This window comes from Ranitomeya imitator, unplaced genomic scaffold (assembly GCF_032444005.1).
Source record: "Ranitomeya imitator isolate aRanImi1 unplaced genomic scaffold, aRanImi1.pri SCAFFOLD_773, whole genome shotgun sequence".
Taxonomy (NCBI): Eukaryota; Metazoa; Chordata; class Amphibia; order Anura; family Dendrobatidae; genus Ranitomeya; species Ranitomeya imitator.
This window is the reverse complement of record NW_027193794.1, coordinates 49977-70177: the sequence shown is the minus strand read 5'-3', so window position 1 is coordinate 70177 and position 20201 is coordinate 49977. Positions and strand designations below refer to the sequence as shown.

The window sequence follows — 20201 nt, the reverse complement described above, 5'->3', positions numbered from 1 at the left end:
TTCCTGAGTATAACCCCACAACTAGCACTACTGCCCCCATTCCTGAGTATAACCCCACTACTAGCACTACTGACCCCATTCCTGAGTATAACCCCACTACTAGCACTACTGCCCCCATTCCTGAGTATAACCCGACTACTAGCACTACTGCCCCCATTCCTGAGTATAACCCCACTACTAGCACTACTGACCCCATTCCTGAGTATAACCCCACTACTAGCACTACTGCCCCCATTCCTGAGTATAACCCGACTACTAGCACTACTGCCCCCATTCCTGAGTATAACCCCACTACTAGCACTACTGCCCCCATTCCTGAGTATAACCCCACTACTAGCACTACTGACCCCATTCCTGAGTATAACCCCACTACTAGCACTACTGCCCCCATTCCTGAGTATAACCCCACTACTAGCACTACTGCCCCCATTCCTGAGTATAACCCCACTACTAGCACTACTGCCCCCATTCCTGAGTATAACCCCACAACTAGAACTACTGCCCCCATTCCTGAGTATAACCCCACTACTAGCACTACTGACCCCATTCCTGAGTATAACCCCACTACTAGCACTACACCCCCATTCCTGAGTATAACCCCACTACTAGCACTACTGCCCCCATTCCTGAGTATAACCCCACAACTAACACTACTGCCCCCATTCCTGAGTATAACCCCACTACTAGCACTACTGCCCCCATTCCTGAGTATAACTCCACTACTAGCACTACTGCCCCCATTCCTGAGTATAACCCCACTACTAGCACTACTGCCCCATTCCTGAGTATAACCCCACTACTAGCACTACTGCCCCCATTCCTGAGTATAACTCCACTACTAGCACTACTGCCCCCATTCCTGAGTATAACCCCACTACTAGCACTACACCCCCATTCCTGAGTATAACCCCACTACTAGCACTACACCCCCATTCCTGAGTATAACCCCACTACTAGCACTACTGCCCCCATTCCTGAGTATAACCCCACTACTAGCACTACTGCCCCCATTCCTGAGTATAACTCCACTACTAGCACTACTGCCCCCATTCCTGAGTATAACCCCACTACTAGCACTACTGCCCCATTCCTGAGTATAACCCCACTACTAGCACTACTGCCCCCATTCCTGAGTATAACTCCACTACTAGCACTACTGCCCCCATTCCTGAGTATAACCCCACTACTAGCACTACTGCCCCATTCCTGAGTATAACCCCACTACTAGCACTACTGCCCCCATTCCTGAGTATAACTCCACTACTAGCACTACTGCCCCCATTCCTGAGTATAACCCCACTACTAGCACTACTGCCCCATTCCTGAGTATAACCCCACTACTAGCACTACTGCCCCCATTCCTGAGTATAACTCCACTACTAGCACTACTGCCCCCATTCCTGAGTATAACCCCACTACTAGCACTACTGCCCCATTCCTGAGTATAACCCCACTACTAGCACTACACCCCCATTCCTGAGTATAACCCCACTACTAGCACTACACCCCCATTCCTGAGTATAACCCCACTACTAGCACTACTGCCCCCATTCCTGAGTATAACCCCACTACTAGCACTACTGCCCCATTCCTGAGTATAACCCCACTACTAGCACTACTGCCCCCATTCCTGAGTATAACCCCACTACTAGCACTACTGCCCCATTCCTGAGTATAACCCCACTACTAGCACTACTGCCCCCATTCCTGAGTATAACTCCACTACTAGCACTACTGCCCCCATTCCTGAGTATAACCCCACTACTAGCACTACACCCCCATTCCTGAGTATAACCCCACTACTAGCACTACACCCCCATTCCTGAGTATAACCCCACAACTAACACTACTGCCCCCATTCCTGAGTATAACCCCACTACTAGCACTACTGCCCCCATTCCTGAGTATAACTCCACTACTAGCACTACTGCCCCCATTCCTGAGTATAACCCCACTACTAGCACTACTGCCCCCATTCCTGAGTATAACCCCACTACTAGCACTACTGCCCCATTCCTGAGTATAACCCCACTACTAGCACTACTGCCCCCATTCCTGAGTATAACCCCACTACTAGCACTACTGCCCCATTCCTGAGTATAACCCCACTACTAGCACTACTGCCCCCATTCCTGAGTATAACTCCACTACTAGCACTACTGCCCCCATTCCTGAGTATAACCCCACTACTAGCACTACACCCCCATTCCTGAGTATAACCCCACTACTAGCACTACACCCCCATTCCTGAGTATAACCCCACAACTAACACTACTGCCCCCATTCCTGAGTATAACCCCACTACTAGCACTACTGCCCCCATTCCTGAGTATAACTCCACTACTAGCACTACTGCCCCCATTCCTGAGTATAACCCCACTACTAGCACTACACCCCCATTCCTGAGTATAACCCCACTACTAGCACTACACCCCCATTCCTGAGTATAACCCCACTACTAGCACTACTGCCCCCATTCCTGAGTATAACCCCACTACTAGCACTACTGCCCCCATTCCTGAGTATAACCCCACTACTAGCACTACTGACCCCATTCCTGAGTATAACTCCACTACTAGCACTACTGCCCCCATTCCTGAGTATAACCCCACTACTAGCACTACTGCCCCCATTCCTGAGTATAACCCCACTACTAGCACTACTGCCCCCATTCCTGAGTATAACCCCACTACTAGCACTACTGCCCCCATTCCTGAGTATAACCCCACTACTAGCACTACTGCCCCATTCCTGAGTATAACCCCACTACTAGCACTACTGCCCCCATTCCTGAGTATAACTCCACTACTAGCACTACTGCCCCCATTCCTGAGTATAACCCCACTACTAGCACTACACCCCCATTCCTGAGTATAACCCCACTACTAGCACTACACCCCCATTCCTGAGTATAACCCCACAACTAACACTACTGCCCCCATTCCTGAGTATAACCCCACTACTAGCACTACTGCCCCCATTCCTGAGTATAACTCCACTACTAGCACTACTGCCCCCATTCCTGAGTATAACCCCACTACTAGCACTACACCCCCATTCCTGAGTATAACCCCACTACTAGCACTACACCCCCATTCCTGAGTATAACCCCACTACTAGCACTACTGCCCCCATTCCTGAGTATAACCCCACTACTAGCACTACTGCCCCCATTCCTGAGTATAACCCCACTACTAGCACTACTGACCCCATTCCTGAGTATAACTCCACTACTAGCACTACTGCCCCCATTCCTGAGTATAACCCCACTACTAGCACTACTGCCCCCATTCCTGAGTATAACCCCACTACTAGCACTACTGACCCCATTCCTGAGTATAACCCCACTACTAGCACTACACCCCCATTCCTGAGTATAACCCCACAACTAGCACTACTGCCCCCATTCCTGAGTATAACCCCACTACTAGCACTACACCCCCATTCCTGAGTATAACCCCACTACTAGCACTACACCCCCATTCCTGAGTATAACCCCACTACTAGCACTACACCCCCATTCCTGAGTATAACCCCACTACTAGCACTACTGCCCCCATTCCTGAGTATAACCCCACTACTAGCACTACTGCCCCCATTCCTGAGTATAACCCCACTACTAGCACTACACCCCCATTCCTGAGTATAACCCCACTACTAGCACTACACCCCCATTCCTGAGTATAACCCCACTACTAGCACTACTGCCCCCATTCCTGAGTATAACTCCACAACTAGCACTACACCCCCATTCCTGAGTATAACCCCACTACTAGCACTGCTGCCCCCATTCCTGAGTATAACCCCACTACTAGCACTACTGCCCCCATTCCTGAGTATAACTCCACAACTAGCACTACACCCCCATTCCTGAGTATAACCCCACTACTAGCACTACTGACCCCATTCCTGAGTATAACCCCACAACTAGCACTACTGGCCCCATTCCTGAGTATAACCCCACAACTAGCACTACTGCCCCATTCCTGAGTATAACCCCACTACTAGCACTACACCCCCATTCCTGAGTATAACCCCACAACTAGCACTACTGGCCCCATTCCTGAGTATAACCCCACAACTAGCACTACTGCCCCCATTCCTGAGTATAACCCCACTACTAGCACTGCTGCCCCATTCCTGAGTATAACCCCACAACTAGCACTACTGTCCCCATTCCTGAGTATAACCCCACAACTAGCACTACACCCCCATTCCTGAGTATAACCCCACAACTAGCACTACTGTCCCCATTCCTGAGTATAACCCCACAACTAGCACTACTGCCCCCATTCCTGAGTATAACCCCACTACTAGCACTACACCCCCATTCCTGAGTATAACCCCACAACTAGCACTACTGCCCCATTCCTGAGTATAACCCCACTACTAGCACTACACCCCCATTCCTGAGTATAACCCCACAACTAGCACTACTGCCCCATTCCTGAGTATAACCCCACTACTAGCACTACACCCCCATTCCTGAGTATAACCCCACTACTAGCACTACACCCCCATTCCTGAGTATAACCCCACTACTAGCACTACACCCCCATTCCTGAGTATAACCCCACTACTAGCACTACTGTCCCCATTCCTGAGTATAACCCCACAACTAGCACTACTGGCCCATTCCTGAGTATAACCCCACTACTAGCACTACACCCCCATTCCTGAGTATAACCCCACTACTAGCACTACTGACCCCATTCCTGAGTATAACCCCACTACTAGCACTACTGACCCCATTCCTGAGTATAACCCCACTACTAGCACTACTGTCCCCATTCCTGAGTATAACCCCACAACTAGCACTACTGGCCCATTCCTGAGTATAACCCCACTACTAGAACTACTGCCCCCATTCCTGAGTATAACCCCACTACTAGCACTACACCCCCATTCCTGAGTATAACCCCACTACTAGCACTACACCCCCATTCCTGAGTATAACCCCACTACTAGCACTACACCCCCATTCCTGAGTATAACCCCACTACTAGCACTACTGACCCCATTCCTGAGTATAACCCCACTACTAGCACTACTGTCCCCATTCCTGAGTATAACCCCACTACTAGCACTACTGTCCCCATTCCTGAGTATAACCCCACAACTAGCACTACTGGCCCATTCCTGAGTATAACCCCACAACTAGCACTACACCCCCATTCCTGAGTATAACCCCACTACTAGCACTACTGACCCCATTCCTGAGTATAACCCCACTACTAGCACTACTGCCCCCATTCCTGGGTATAACCCCACTACTAGAACTACTGCCCCCATTCCTGAGTATAACCCCACTACTAGCACTACACCCCCATTCCTGAGTATAACCCCACTACTAGCACTACACCCCCATTCCTGAGTATAACCCCACTACTAGCACTACACCCCCATTCCTGAGTATAACCCCACTACTAGCACTACTGACCCCATTCCTGAGTATAACCCCACTACTAGCACTACTGTCCCCATTCCTGAGTATAACCCCACAACTAGCACTACTGCCCCCATTCCTGAGTATAACCCCACTACTAGCACTACTGTCCCCATTCCTGAGTATAACCCCACAACTAGCACTACACCCCCATTCCTGAGTATAACCCCACTACTAGCACTACACCCCCATTCCTGAGTATAACCCCACTACTAGCACTACTGACCCCATTCCTGAGTATAACCCCACTACTAGCACTACTGCCCCCATTCCTGAGTATAACCCCACTACTAGCACTACTGCCCCCATTCCTGAGTATAACCCCACTACTAGCACTACACCCCCATTCCTGAGTATAACCCCACTACTAGCACTACACCCCCATTCCTGAGTATAACCCCACTACTAGCACTACACCCCCATTCCTGAGTATAACCCCACTACTAGCACTACTGACCCCATTCCTGAGTATAACCCCACTACTAGCACTACTGCCCCATTCCTGAGTATAACCCCACTACTAGCACTACTGCCCCATTCCTGAGTATAACCCCACAACTAGCACTACTGCCCCATTCCTGAGTATAACCCCACTACTAGCACTACTGCCCCCATTCCTGAGTATAACCCCACTACTAGCACTACTGCCCCCATTCCTGAGTATAACCCCACTACTAGCACTACACCCCCATTCCTGAGTATAACCCCACTACTAGCACTACACCCCCATTCCTGAGTATAACCCCACTACTAGCACTACACCCCCATTCCTGAGTATAACCCCACTACTAGCACTACTGCCCCATTCCTGAGTATAACCCCACAACTAGCACTACTGGCCCATTCCTGAGTATAACCCCACTACTAGCACTACACCCCCATTCCTGAGTATAACCCCACAACTAGCACTACTGCCCCCATTCCTGAGTATAACCCCACAACTAGCACTACTGCCCCATTCCTGAGTATAACCCCACTACTAGCACTACTGCCCCCATTCCTGAGTATAACCCCACAACTAGCACTACTGCCCCATTCCTGAGTATAACCCCACAACTAGCACTACACCCCCATTCCTGAGTATAACCCCACTACTAGCACTACTGCCCCCATTCCTGAGTATAACCCCACTACTAGCACTACTGCCCCCATTCCTGAGTATAACCCGACTACTAGCATTACTGCCCCATTCCTGAGTATAACCCCACTACTAGCACTACACCCCCATTCCTGAGTATAACCCCACAACTAGCACTACTGCCCCCATTCCTGAGTATAACCCCACAACTAGCACTACACCCCCATTCCTGAGTATAACCCCACTACTAGCACTACTGCCCCCATTCCTGAGTATAACCCCACTACTAGCACTGCTGCCCCCATTCCTGAGTATAACCCCACTACTAGCACTGCTGCCCCCATTCCTGAGTATAACCCCACAACTAGCACTACTGCCCCCATTCCTGAGTATAACCCCACAACTAGCACTACACCCCCATTCCTGAGTATAACCCCACTACTAGCACTACTGCCCCCATTCCTGAGTATAACCCCACTACTAGCACTACTGCCCCCATTCCTGAGTATAACCCGACTACTAGCATTACTGCCCCATTCCTGAGTATAACCCCACTACTAGCACTACACCCCCATTCCTGAGTATAACCCCACAACTAGCACTACTGCCCCCATTCCTGAGTATAACCCCACAACTAGCACTACACCCCCATTCCTGAGTATAACCCCACTACTAGCACTACTGCCCCCATTCCTGAGTATAACCCCACTACTAGCACTGCTGCCCCCATTCCTGAGTATAACCCCACTACTAGCACTGCTGCCCCCATTCCTGAGTATAACCCCACAACTAGCACTACTGCCCCCATTCCTGAGTATAACCCCACTACTAGCACTACACCCCCATTCCTGAGTATAACCCCACTACTAGCACTGCTGCCCCCATTCCTGAGTATAACCCCACTACTAGCACTACTGCCCCCATTCCTGAGTATAACCCCACTACTAGCACTACTGCCCCCATTCCTGAGTATAACCCCACTACTAGCACTACTGCCCACATTCCTGAGTATAACCCCACTACTAGCACTACTGCCCCCATTCCTGAGTATAACCCCACAACTAGCACTACACCCCCATTCCTGAGTATAACCCCACTACTAGCACTACACCCCCATTCCTGAGTATAACCCCACTACTAGCACTACTGCCCCCATTCCTGAGTATAACCCCACTACTAGCACTACACCCCCATTCCTGAGTATAACCCCACTACTAGCACTACTGCCCCCATTCCTGAGTATAACCCCACTACTAGCACTACTGCCCCCATTCCTGAGTATAACCCCACTACTAGCACTACTGCCCCCATTCCTGAGTATAACCCCACTACTAGCACTACTGCCCCCATTCCTGAGTATAACTCCACAACTAGCACTACACCCCCATTCCTGAGTATAACCCCACTACTAGCATTACTGCCCCCATTCCTGAGTATAACCCCACTACTAGCACTACTGCCCCCATTCCTGAGTATAACCCCACTACTAGCACTACTGCCCCCATTCCTGAGTATAACCCCACTACTAGCACTACTGCCCCCATTCCTGAGTATAACTCCACAACTAGCACTACACCCCCATTCCTGAGTATAACCCCACTACTAGCATTACTGCCCCCATTCCTGAGTATAACCCCACTACTAGCACTACTGACCCCATTCCTGAGTATAACCCCACAACTAGCACTACTGGCCCCATTCCTGAGTATAACCCTACTACTAGCACTACAGCCCCATTCCTGAGTATAACCCCACAACTAGCACTACACCCCCATTCCTGAGTATAACCCCACAACTAGCACTACACCCCCATTCCTGAGTATAACCCCACTACTAGCACTACTGCCCCCATTCCTGAGTATAACCCCACTACTAGCACTACACCCCCATTCCTGAGTATAACCCCACAACTAGCACTACACCCCCATTCCTGAGTATAACCCCACTACTAGCACTACTGCCCCCATTCCTGAGTATAACCCCACAACTAGCACTACACCCCCATTCCTGAGTATAACCCCACTACTAGCACTACACCCCCATTCCTGAGTATAACCCCACTACTAGCACTACTGCCCCCATTCCTGAGTATAACTCCACAACTAGCACTACACCCCCATTCCTGAGTATAACCCCACTACTAGCATTACTGCCCCCATTCCTGAGTATAACCCCACAACTAGCACTACACCCCCATTCCTGAGTATAACCCCACTACTAGCACTACTGCCCCCATTCCTGAGTATAACTCCACAACTAGCACTACACCCCCATTCCTGAGTATAACCCCACTACTAGCACTACTGCCCCCATTCCTGAGTATAACCCCACTACTAGCACTACTGCCCCCATTCCTGAGTATAACTCCACAACTAGCACTACACCCCCATTCCTGAGTATAACCCCACTACTAGCACTACTGACCCCATTCCTGAGTATAACCCCACTACTAGCACTACACCCCCATTCCTGAGTATAACCCCACTACTAGCACTACTGCCCCCATTCCTGAGTATAACCCCACAACTAGCACTACACCCCCATTCCTGAGTATAACCCCACTACTAGCACTACTGCCCCCATTCCTGAGTATAACCCCACAACTAGCACTACACCCCCATTCCTGAGTATAACCCCACTACTAGCACTGCTGCCCCCATTCCTGAGTATAACCCCACTACTAGCACTACTGCCCCCATTCCTGAGTATAACTCCACTACTAGCACTGCTGCCCCCATTCCTGAGTATAACCCCACTACTAGCACTACTGCCCCATTCCTGAGTATAACCCCACTACTAGCACTACTGCCCCCATTCCTGAGTATAACCCCACTACTAGCACTACTGCCCCATTCCTGAGTATAACCCCACTACTAGCACTACTGCCCCCATTCCTGAGTATAACCCCACTACTAGAACTACTGCCCCCATTCCTGAGTATAACCCCACTACTAGCACTACTGCCCCCATTCCTGAGTATAACCCCACTACTAGCACTACTGACCCCATTCCTGAGTATAACCCTACTACTAGCACTACTGCCCCCATTCCTGAGTATAACCCCACTACTAGCACTACTGCCCCCATTCCTGAGTATAACCCCACTACTAGCACTACTGCCCCCATTCCTGAGTATAACCCCACTACTAGCACTACACCCCCATTCCTGAGTATAACCCCACCACTAGCACTACTGCCCCCATTCCTGAGTATAACCCCACTACTAGCACTACTGCCCCCATTCCTGAGTATAACCCCACTACTAGCACTACTGACCCCATTCCTGAGTATAACCCTACTACTAGCACTACTGCCCCCATTCCTGAGTATAACCCCACTACTAGCACTACACCCCCATTCCTGAGTATAACCCCACTACTAGCACTACTGACCCCATTCCTGAGTATAACCCCACAACTAGCACTACTGCCCCCATTCCTGAGTATAACCCCACAACTAGCACTACTGGCCCCATTCCTGAGTATAACCCCACTACTAGCACTACACCCCCATTCCTGAGTATAACCCCACTACTAGCACTACTGACCCCATTCCTGAGTATAACCCCACAACTAGCACTACTGGCCCCATTCCTGAGTATAACCCTACTACTAGCACTACAGCCCCATTCCTGAGTATAACCCCACAACTAGCACTACACCCCCATTCCTGAGTATAACCCCACAACTAGCACTACACCCCCATTCCTGAGTATAACCCCACTACTAGCACTACTGCCCCCATTCCTGAGTATAACCCCACAACTAGCACTACACCCCCATTCCTGAGTATAACCCCACTACTAGCACTACACCCCCATTCCTGAGTATAACCCCACTACTAGCACTACTGCCCCCATTCCTGAGTATAACCCCACTACTAGCACTACACCCCCATTCCTGAGTATAACCCCACTACTAGCACTACTGCCCCCATTCCTGAGTATAACTCCACAACTAGCACTACACCCCCATTCCTGAGTATAACCCCACTACTAGCATTACTGCCCCCATTCCTGAGTATAACCCCACAACTAGCACTACACCCCCATTCCTGAGTATAACCCCACAACTAGCACTACACCCCCATTCCTGAGTATAACCCCACTACTAGCACTACTGCCCCCATTCCTGAGTATAACCCCACAACTAGCACTACACCCCCATTCCTGAGTATAACCCCACTACTAGCACTACTGCCCCCATTCCTGAGTATAACCCCACTACTAGCACTACTGCCCCCATTCCTGAGTATAACTCCACAACTAGCACTACACCCCCATTCCTGAGTATAACCCCACTACTAGCACTACTGCCCCCATTCCTGAGTATAACCCCACTACTAGCACTGCTGCCCCCATTCCTGAGTATAACCCCACTACTAGCACTACTGCCCCCATTCCTGAGTATAACTCCACTACTAGCACTGCTGCCCCCATTCCTGAGTATAACCCCACTACTAGCACTACTGCCCCATTCCTGAGTATAACCCCACTACTAGCACTACTGCCCCCATTCCTGAGTATAACCCCACTACTAGCACTACTGCCCCATTCCTGAGTATAACCCCACTACTAGCACTACTGCCCCCATTCCTGAGTATAACCCCACTACTAGAACTACTGCCCCCATTCCTGAGTATAACCCCACTACTAGCACTACTGCCCCCATTCCTGAGTATAACCCCACTACTAGCACTACTGACCCCATTCCTGAGTATAACCCTACTACTAGCACTACTGCCCCCATTCCTGAGTATAACCCCACTACTAGCACTACTGCCCCCATTCCTGAGTATAACCCCACTACTAGCACTACTGCCCCCATTCCTGAGTATAACCCCACTACTAGCACTACACCCCCATTCCTGAGTATAACCCCACTACTAGCACTACTGCCCCCATTCCTGAGTATAACCCCACTACTAGCACTACTGCCCCCATTCCTGAGTATAACCCCACTACTAGCACTACTGACCCCATTCCTGAGTATAACCCTACTACTAGCACTACTGCCCCCATTCCTGAGTATAACCCCACTACTAGCACTACACCCCCATTCCTGAGTATAACCCCACTACTAGCACTACTGACCCCATTCCTGAGTATAACCCCACAACTAGCACTACTGCCCCCATTCCTGAGTATAACCCCACAACTAGCACTACTGGCCCCATTCCTGGCAGACGCGGTACTGATTAAGGAACGCGTCTCTGACTGGGGAGCACATAGAGAGAGCTGCACGTAAAGGTTGTAAGTGCCAGATCCCCCCTAGCATCACTCCCCCTTAGTGATGCACTGATTGGAAGACCCCCAGCCGGCCAGTTGGCACTGGAGGGGAGGGGTCCTACGGCCACTCCTACAGGGGTTAAATCCAGGTGTCCGGTCGAGAACTTTCTCTTTCACTCTCGGCAGGACACCTGGAAGCTTTTGTCCCTGCAGTCGTGATGTCGGACCCCCTGATTGAGGCCTTACAGAAGAGAGCGGCACAGAGAGGTGAGAACTGGCTTCGGTCCGTTTTTTCCGACATCAGGGCTCAGCTTTCTGTGCCCTCTCCCGACCCCCTGCTCACACCCCCCTTATCTGGTCCGGCCTCGTCCTCCCTCACGCCTGCGCCCCCGGGGCCCCTTATGGCTAGCTCACCTTTCACGCCAGCTGGGGGCCGTCCCGTGCAGCGTTCATGCGGTCCAGGGTATGATTTGGTGCTGCCCCTCTCTTCCCCCCTACGGGCTGAGGGTATCACAGCCGCAGACGTTGGGAGGGCCTCCAGGAAGCGGCGGGGGAGGGCCGGGTGCCGCACACAGCGCAAACGAAGGGTAGTCCCCCCGGGCGTCGCGGGCCGCGCCGTGCAGCTGACAGGGTCGCCTCCTCCCCCTGTGCCTCTGGTGGCCGGTGGTGAGCTGGCTAGCGGCGCCAGGCGGCGTGAGGCTTCGCCTCCTTCCCTGGCCGTTCCGGCGGGTACCGCAGCTGTGCGGGGGGGAAGGCGGTCTGCCCGCCTACCCCGCGCCCCGGAGCGGCTCCAGGTCGGTGAAGGGGCGGCCTCGCAGCGGCCGGCGTCCTCGGGCACCACACGCTGCATCGGTCCGGCGCTCGGTGGAAGCTCCGCCCACCGACTTCCTGCCTCCGCCCGCCCACTTCCGGTCGCCTCATTTCAACAGCGCTGGTTACAGCGCCGGACAGTCCTCCATTACCTTCCCTGCGGGCATATATATGCCGCCCGCAGGGGGTAACCTGGAGGCTTCCAATAGCGCCCCACGGTCCCCAGAGCGCGTTGATCGGTCAAACCAGACCGATCAGCGCGCTGATTTCTCTCCAGGTCTGACCTCCTGCTCACCCCCGGCAGACGCCGCACTGATGCCTGCTCGGGGGTATCAGGGGTCAGGACGAAGCGGTTACAGCGCGGCTGAAGAGCGCATTGTTCGGTCCCATAGGACCGAGCAGGGCGCTCGACAGCTGCACAACGGGAATCACTGCGTAATATCAATAAACGCACCAAGCATGGACATATTTACACCTCCCCCCATTGCCCAATTTCCTAATAAAAATTATCCGTCAACCGCCGCCCCATTAAATCCCAGCAACGAGGATGAATACAGTTACCGCCTGACTCCCCCCCCTTCTAAGTAGCACAACAGGACCGGATACCTCCAATATTCACCCCCCATAATACCGCTAGAACCCCCCCATTACACCGCTGAGCAACGGCGGACGAAGGCGTAGACGCCGCACGTCCTCCCAATCCTCATCAGATAACTCCCATCACCATTCCCGCTACCCCTCTAAACGCCCCTCCCGTCACCGTCGCAGACGCAGCTCCCATAGGAGCCGCCGCAGATCTCAGACAACAGCCAAGGGGTCCGATTTATCGCAGAGCCCGGACAGAAGTCGCGCACGTGGCAAATCATATAAATTGCTGATACGCAGTGCTCCGAAAAAGACGGTCGCAAAAGCTGCTGATATGAGGGCCGCCTCATATTGCGATAAGCAGACCGACGGGGATATCGCAATCAGTTCCTGCAATAGTCTCAGTGAAATGGGGCGGCGACATTCTTGACTTGGCTGAAGCCTCTTCCAACCTTTTATGGCTTGTCTTATGCAGAAGGACTTAGTTACGTCTACCCAACCCAATAATTGAAAGAAAAATGCTAGCCCCGATAATTTCCGTTGTGCCGAGGTGCCCGACGCCCCACCTTCCCTCATCCGTAATAGGAAATCGGTTGTCACCGCGCTTCGTGCTCGGTTGCATTTATCGACTGGCCTACCCTGAATTAATGAGCACCACTCCTCCCAAGCCTTACCATACACCTGCCAGGTAGCTGGCGAAACGGAGGCCCGGATTAAGGGCATCAATGATTGGCTACTGTATCCCACAGGGACTGTGGACACAGAATACCCCGGTGTTGCGCGTTGGGCTGCTGGATTCTGAAAGCTTGCCAATTGGAAAATAACAATGGGTTAAAGATATTATCGTCAACTTCCGCCACCACGGTGGCTCTACACCAAATATTGTTTTCTAGGCATATCAGTGCGAGCCGTCGCCAGAGAGCGAGTATGGGCAAGGATGAAGAGGACATGTGATTTAGACTCTTCGCTGTTTTCACATTTTTAGTTTGGAAACAAATGTTCATGTTCCTCAACTGATCGGCCCATAACTCCATCGCTGCTACTACCGCAAACAATTCCCATAGGGCTGGGTCTTGCCCCCACTTTGTTGTCGTCCATTTCTCTGGCCAACCAGATTTGCACCATTGGTTTTTATAGATTGCTGCAAAACCCTCTTTTTTGTTCCACCCTATTGTCAGCCCTAAATCCTCGCTTGTGATCTCTCTAGCCATGACGCACGTGTGACCGTTGTACGATTGCAGGAACGTCTGCCATACCAGCAGATCTGCTTTTAGCGAACGAGTGAGCCTAATTCTTTGGCCGGGCTGAGAAGCGCCTTTTGTTGCCAGAGATAGTCTGCGCGAGAATGCTCTTCCGACCGGCATTACGCGGCAGGCAAACGTCAGTAGACCCAATAACGCCTGCATTTGCTGTAGGGTTACCTTGTTAACTTCGCGGAAGCCTTTCAATATTTGCTGGGTTTTTTGTATTTTATCCTCTGGTAAGCGGAACACCATCATGTTGGTATCTATTTCAATGCCCAGGAAGGGCAATACATTACATGGACCCTCCGTATTCTCCGGTGACAATGGCACGCCGAATTTGAGTGATATAGATTTGAATTTTTCTAGTAGATTGGAGCGGACTTTAGAATTTCTGGGGCCAACGAACAGGAAATCGTCGAGGTAGTGGATTAGGGATTTACTGCCCGTCTCGTACCGAACTACCCAATCTAGGAAGGTGCTGAATAGCTTGAAGTAGTGACATGAGATGGAACATACACACATGGCCCAGCTTGCCCACTAAAAATGGTTAGAAGATACGCCGGGATAAGACACGCTGGTAGATTTTTCTTCACTCATACAGACGGGTCCCCTCTGACCAAGTACCAATTTCAGGCGATGTTCAAGCTATGCTTGGAAAAAGCCGGCGCAAATCCAAAGGAGTACGGAACACATTCGTTTCGCATAGGTGCAGCCACAGAAGCGGCCAGGGCAGGAGTGTCAGAGGCCGAGTTGCAGAGAATGGGTCGTTGGAAGTCCGCATGCTTCGCCAGATACATAAGACCCGACTTGCTTAATTAACATGTGTTGTCTCTTACAGGGGTTGAAGTTTGGGTTGTAGGAGATTCCTACGTTTACTGGGCCGAAAAGAGGGCCGAACGGCGGCCAGGAGGGACAAATCTTTACCTCCCGGAAAAAAAAAAAAAAAAAGGTAACTGGAGGGGTGTCAGAGGCCTCCAGTGGAGACAGGTGTTCAAAGAGATGGTTGGCATAGCAAGGATGGCGGAACACCTGGTGAGAATGGTGGTACATGCGTGTGGCAATGACCTCGGCAAACAAAAGGTGGCCGAATTGTACAAATGGGTGACAACGGATATGGAAAGGTTCAACTGCCTATTCAGGAACATAATACTGGTGTGGTTGGATATAACACCACGGGCCGTGTGGCGAGGTGTAAGAGATAAAAAAGCCATAGAGCGGACAAGAAGGAAATTCAACGCGCGGATTGGAAAATATGTGAGAGGAAGAGGCGGTATCGTATCGTGATCCTTCACCACCAGCTACAAGGGGATAACACGCCACAATTAAGGCCGGACGGAGTTCACCTAACGGACATTGGCATCGATATTTTTCTGTCTGGTTTACAGGATGGGGTTGAACAGGCCCTAGCATCGAGGGGTGGGGTCGGAGTCCCGCGTAGTTAATACACGGGATCCTCCGTGGCGGAAAAAGCGGAGGAGGGCAAAGGTCGTAACCGCTCGTTGGGCCAATTCCCCTGTCGATCACGGACAGGAGCTCGGCGCGAGCCGCTCGTTACGATATGTAATTGCCCTTTCTCCGATTATTTAATTAATAAACTGTGACCGACCTGTTCAACCCAACTAGGACTGTGTGTGTTTCATTACGGGACTGATGGGAGGGGGGAAGGCACTGGTTACGACACCCAGGTCTCCGCAGTCTGGCAGACGCGGTACTGATTAAGGAACGCGTCTCTGACTGGGGAGCACATAGAGAGCTGCACGTAAAGGTGGTCTGTGCCAGATCCCCCCTAGCATCACTCCCCCTTAGTGATGCACTGATTGGAAGACCCCCAGCCGGCCAGTGGGCACTGGAGGGGAGGGGTCCTACGGCCACTCCTACAGGGGTTAAATCCAGGTGTCCGGTCGAGAACTTTCTCTTTCACTCTCGGCAGGACACCTGGAAGCTTTTGTCCCACCCACCCTCCCTTTTAAAGGCTAATGATTAAACTAACCCACAGGATAATGTAAATGTGTGAATTATGTTGTAAGATTTAAAAAAAAAAAAAAAAAAATTATTACGCATGTTGATAGAACTAACCCCTGGTAACCTTTATTAAGTCACAGCGGAAAAAGCGGAGGAGGGCAAAGGTCGTAACCGCTCGTTGGGCCAATTCCCCTGTCGATCACGGACAGGAGCTCGGCGCGAGCCGCTCGTTACGATATGTAATTGCCCTTTCTCCGATTATTTAATTAATAAACTGTGACCGACCTGTTCAACCCACCTAGGACTGTGTGTGTTTCATTACGGGACTGATGGGAGGGGGGAAGGCACTGGTTACGACAACCAGGTCTCCGCAGTCTGAGTATAACCCCACTACTAGCACTACTGCCCCCATTCCTGAGTATAACCCCACAACTAGCACTACACCCCCATTCCTGAGTATAACCCCACTACTAGCATTACTGCCCCCATTCCTGAGTATAACCCCACTACTAGCACTACTGACCCCATTCCTGAGTATAACCCCACAACTAGCACTACTGCCCCCATTCCTGAGTATAACTCCACAACTAGCACTACACCCCCATTCCTGAGTATAACCCCACAACTAGCACTGCTGCCCCCATTCCTGAGTATAACCCCACTACTAGCACTACTGCCCCCATTCCTGAGTATAACCCCACTACTAGCACTACTGCCCCCATTCCTGAGTATAACCCCACTACTAGCATTACTGCCCCATTCCTGAGTATAACCCCACTACTAGCACTACTGCCCCCATTCCTGAGTATAACCCCACTACTAGCACTACACCCCCATTCCTGAGTATAACCACACTACTAGCACTACACCCCCATTCCTGAGTATAACCCCACTACTAGCACTACTGCCCCATTCCTGACTATAACCCCACAACTAGCACTACTGCCCCCATTCCTGAGTATAACCCCACAACTAGCACTACACCCCCATTCCTGAGTATAACCCCACTACTAGCACTACTGCCCCCATTCCTGAGTATAACCCCACTACTAGCACTACTGCCCCCATTCCTGAGTATAACCCCACTACTAGCACTACTGCCCCCATTCCTGAGTATAACCCCACTACTAGCACTACTGCCCCCATTCCTGAGTATAACCCCACTACTAGCACTACTGCCCCCATTCCTGAGTATAACCCCACTACTAGCACTACACCCCCATTCCTGAGTATAACCACACTACTAGCACTACACCCCCATTCCTGAGTATAACCCCACTACTAGCACTACTGCCCCCATTCCTGAGTATAACCCCACAACTAGCACTACTGCCCCCATTCCTGAGTATAACCCCACTACTAGCACTACTGCCCCCATTCCTGAGTATAACCCCACAACTAGCACTACTGCCCCCATTCCTGAGTATAACCCCACTACTAGCACTGCTGTCCCCATTCCTGAGTATAACCCCACTACTAGCACTACTGCCCCCATTCCTGAGTATAACCCCACTACTAGCACTACTGCCCCCATTCCTGAGTATAACCCCACAACTAGCACTACTGCCCCCATTCCTGAGTATAACCCCACTACTAGCACTGCTGTCCCCATTCCTGAGTATAACCCCACAACTAGCACTACTGCCCCCATTCCTGAGTATAACCCCACTACTAGAACTACTGCCCCCATTCCTGAGTATAACCCCACTACTAGCACTGCTGTCCCCATTCCTGAGTATAACCCCACTACTAGCACTACTGCCCCCATTCCTGAGTATAACCCCACTACTAGCACTACTGCCCCCATTCCTGAGTATAACCCCACTACTAGCACTACAGCCCCATTCCTGAGTATAACCCCACTACTAGCACTACACCCCCATTCCTGAGTATAACCCCACTACTAGCACTACTGCCCCATTCCTGAGTATAACCCCACTACTAGCACTACTGCCCCCATTCCTGAGTATAACCCCACAACTAGCACTACTGCCCCCATTCCTGAGTATAACCCCACTACTAGCACTACTGCCCCATTCCTGAGTATAACCCCACTACTAGCACTACTGCCCCATTCCTGAGTATAACCCCACTACTAGCACTACTGCCCCATTCCTGAGTATAACCCCACTACTAGCACTACTGCCCCCATTCCTGAGTATAACCCCACTACTAGCACTACACCCCCATTCCTGAGTATAACCCCACTACTAGCACTACACCCCCATTCCTGAGTATAACCCCACTACTAGCACTACTGCCCCCATTCCTGAGTATAACCCCACTACTAGCACTACTGCCCCCATTCCTGAGTATAACCCCACAACTAGCACTACTGCCCCATTCCTGAGTATAACCCCACTACTAGCACTACTGCCCCCATTCCTGAGTATAACCCCACTACTAGCACTACTGCCCCATTCCTGAGTATAACCCCACTACTAGCACTACTGCCCCCATTCCTGAGTATAACCCCACTACTAGCACTACTGCCCCCATTCCTGAGTATAACCCCACTACTAGCACTACTGCCCCCATTCCTGAGTATAACCCCACAACTAGCACTACTGCCCCATTCCTGAGTATAACCCCACTACTAGCACTACTGCCCCCATTCCTGAGTATAACCCCACTACTAGCACTACTGCCCCCATTCCTGAGTATAACCCCACAACTAGCACTACTGCCCCCATTCCTGAGTATAACCCCACTACTAGCACTACTGCCCCCATTCCTGAGTATAACCCCACTACTAGCACTACTGCCCCCATTCCTGAGTATAACCCCACTACTAGCACTACTGCCCCCATTCCTGAGTATAACCCCACTACTAGCACTACTGCCCCCATTCCTGAGTATAACCACACTACTAGCACTACTGCCCCCATTCCTGAGTATAACCCCACTACTAGCACTACTGCCCCATTCCTGAGTATAACCCCACTACTAGCACTACTGCCCCCATTCCTGAGTATAACCCCACTACTAGCACTACTGCCCCATTCCTGAGTATAACCCCACTACTAGCACTACTGCCCCCATTCCTGAGTATAACCCCACTACTAGCACTACTGCCCCCATTCCTGAGTATAACCCCACTACTAGCACTACTGCCCCCATTCCTGAGTATAACCCCACTACTAGCACTACTGCCCCCATTCCTGAGTATAACCCCACTACTAGCACTACTGCCCCCATTCCTGAGTATAACCCCACAACTAGCACTACACCCCCATTCCTGAGTATAACCCCACTACTAGCACTACACCCCCATTCCTGAGTATAACCCCACTACTAGCACTACTGCCCCCATTCCTGAGTATAACCCCACTACTAGCACTACTGCCCCCATTCCTGAGTATAACCCCACTACTAGCACTACTGCCCCCATTCCTGAGTATAACCCCACAACTAGCACTACACCCCCATTCCTGAGTATAACCCCACAACTAGCACTACTGCCCCCATTCCTGAGTATAACCCCACTACTAGCACTACTGACCCCATTCCTGAGTATAACCCCACTACTAGCACTACTGCCCCCATTCCTGAGTATAACCCCACAACTAGCACTACTGCCCCCATTCCTGAGTATAACCCCACAACTAGCACTGCTGCCCCCATTCCTGAGTATAACCCCACTACTAGCACTACTGCCCCCATTCCTGAGTATAACCCCACTACTAGCACTGCTGCCCCCATTCCTGAGTATAACCCCACTACTAGCACTACTGCCCCCATTCCTGAGTATAACCCCACTACTAGCACTGCTGCCCCCATTCCTGAGTATAACCCCACTACTAGCACTACTGCCCCCATTCCTGAGTATAACCCCACTACTAGCACTAC

General features: G+C 51.3%; 1 long non-coding RNA gene across 1 annotated transcript; it reads left to right on the top strand.

The window, feature by feature from the left end:
- Positions 1 to 11910: 11910 nt before the first annotated feature.
- Positions 11911 to 16009, top strand: LOC138654233 (uncharacterized). The gene is made up of 2 exons (XR_011316144.1): positions 11911 to 12018; positions 15229 to 16009. It is a non-coding gene; the product is annotated as an uncharacterized lncRNA (long non-coding RNA).
- The last annotated feature ends 4192 nt before the right edge of the window (positions 16010 to 20201 follow it).